We start from the raw sequence: 2,594 nt of genomic DNA, 5'->3' as shown, positions 1-2,594 counted from the left end.
GTGACTGCCTGGTCACATGATCTTCCCCATAGAACTTTGCATCTTTGGTCCTCTACTGCTGCATTGACAGCCATTTAGTGAACCCTGAGCCGAATCTTCAATGATCGATCACAGGAGAACGGATCGATCGGCAACTTAGCTAATTACTTATCATTATGTGAATTGTATTGATGCACATATTTAAGGGGAGGAATAAAAGGCGGCAGCTTGGACTGCTGCTTTAAATAGGTTAAATATTGCGAACATCTTTTTTTTTTTTTATCAAAAAATCAGATAAGAATAGGCATTTTAAGATAACATTTCCATGGTAATCAAAGGGTTGTACAATGTTTGGCAAATGATCTCATCACAAATTTTTTTTTTCATAATAACATTGTTCTTTTATTTACAGTTATATTAGATTAGACAGACACTATAGCTGACAGAATTTGTTTCAGTGTTCCTGACAAAACACGATTCACTGAATCTTTCTAAGAAAGTTAATTACACCAAGTAAAACATAATAAGTTATAAAAATACTTTTCAGCCTCTAGGTTGAGTTGCCACTTTAAGCCGAATTGTTCTCTTTCCTGTTTATACTTGGCTGACTACTTCACATCAGACACAGAGAGTAGCTATGCTATTGGGCACTGTAAGAGACGTGTTCAGAGGTACGCAATGGAGACCGTTTAAAGTGAAACTAAAATTAGGCTTTGTTGCGCCTGTCCCTTTAACACAGCAAAAAGAAAGCCTACTCCACTTTGGAGAATATCTACACATGTAGTCCAGCCCTCTCTAACTGGGTGGTTAGCTAAGCTAATTACCAGCCCCAAATATATATACATTTATACAGATATATAACAGTCCCAAAATAAAGTCTTATCTGTCTCTTGTAGCTGTAGGGGAAGACTCTCTGCTCTCCTGGGTCAGCACCTTTGTGTGCTAAGGCATTTTCTGTACAGGTATATAAATCTTGTCCCCTTTGTCTTGCTGTCAGCCTGCAGTCTCTTTGCAGCTCAAGATATCTGTCCTTCCTGGGTCAGCCGCAATTGTGAGACTAAGGAATCCTCCTTCTGTGTCTCAGAACAGGCTTTTTCAGACAGAGTTCTGATTAGGCAGGTGGGGTTGGTTGATTGCAGGTGTCAATTAACCAGCACACTGCTGGATTAGAGGCACGTTTCTTAACAGGGGTAAGTCCCTGTTACAGGCACCTTAGTGTGTCCCTTAAGCTTAAACTTACACCGTTTGTTACCAAATAGAGCAAAGTATTATGTTCATTAGTAAAGAATGTTTGGCAATTTAGAAGAGTATTTTGTGAACTCTCTCTGGATTTTTGATATGTAAGCAGTAATACATGTCTACATTAGGTGTGGTGGTCATGGAAAGGAGCCGGCTGTGAGGATCACCGGGAAGCCCCACCTCCATTACTCATCCTGCAACGTCACAGGTGACGCGCGACAATCACAACCTGCACGCAGGCGCCACACCGCTAGGAGAGGAGACACCGCAGGGCCCGCCTCCAGGGTCCGCCCCGTGACAACATGAGCATGGCTCAGCGCACTCTGATTACGCGCAGACGCTGCACGAACACAGGCACTTAAGGGGTTAATGCTATCCATTATCCACAGCTGCTATTGTCTCTGCCCCTGCATATCGGTACACAGCATACCTGTGATTACTCCTTACCCCTGCAGCTGTGGGCTGCCTTTGCATTGGCTGCCTGTACTTTAAATGCTCAGTCAGTCCTGCTCCAAACTGGCTGAGCATAAACTCTTGTCAGTGTGTGCTTACCTCAAACTTCCTGGTATCCTGCCTTGCCTTGTCTTGCTTTCAGTTCCTTTGACCCCTGCTTGTGCCCGGACTCCTGACTTCTCTGACCCCTGGACCACGGCTACGGACTCGACTATTCTGATCTCTCTACCCCTGGACCCCGGCACCGCATCAACGACCACCCGACCTTCTCCTCTCCTGGACCACGGCAAGTACCTCAACTAACCTGACCTCTCCTACCCTGACCCGGCTTCATGACTACCACTCTGCACTCCGGACGTGTCTGCTTGGTTGTTGATCGGTGACTATCAATATCCCCACCTCAGCCTCGCAGTCCCGCCTTGTTTGTGGTGAGCACTTGTGACACCGGCAAGCACAATATGTGTGATTCTTAGACTTGCTTTGGTGCTGTGCATTGTCTGATAGGAAAGCATCAGACGGAGCTTAACCATGTCATATAATTCATGAGCAGATAAAGACAGTGGGAAGGCATACAGTGAGAGAGGCATGGGAAATAAGCCAATATAAAAATGAATATAGGCTTATTTCCCAGGTGTGCTAAGGGGTATCTCTCCACCTGGCATATAAGTGATTTTATTGGATGGCATATAAAACATTCTCGCTCACTCGCTCTGCTAATTCGCACATACCCAACTCCAAATACATACTACAAATCATATTTGGAGCTTCACTCAACACAGGTATGAAGTCCAACGGCGAGTCTCCCCACAGCCAGGAGAAAACTGAGATCCTTACACACAAGCATTAACATCCAAAAGAACACACCCAGACATGGATGTATTTATATTGTGCTCAAGTGCAGCCACAAAAGGTCATACAAAAAA

Source organism: Ascaphus truei, chromosome 3 (genome assembly GCF_040206685.1).
Source record: "Ascaphus truei isolate aAscTru1 chromosome 3, aAscTru1.hap1, whole genome shotgun sequence".
Classification (NCBI taxonomy): Eukaryota; Metazoa; Chordata; class Amphibia; order Anura; family Ascaphidae; genus Ascaphus; species Ascaphus truei.
The sequence above is the reverse complement of the archived record's forward strand: the minus strand, read 5'-3'. Positions refer to the sequence as shown.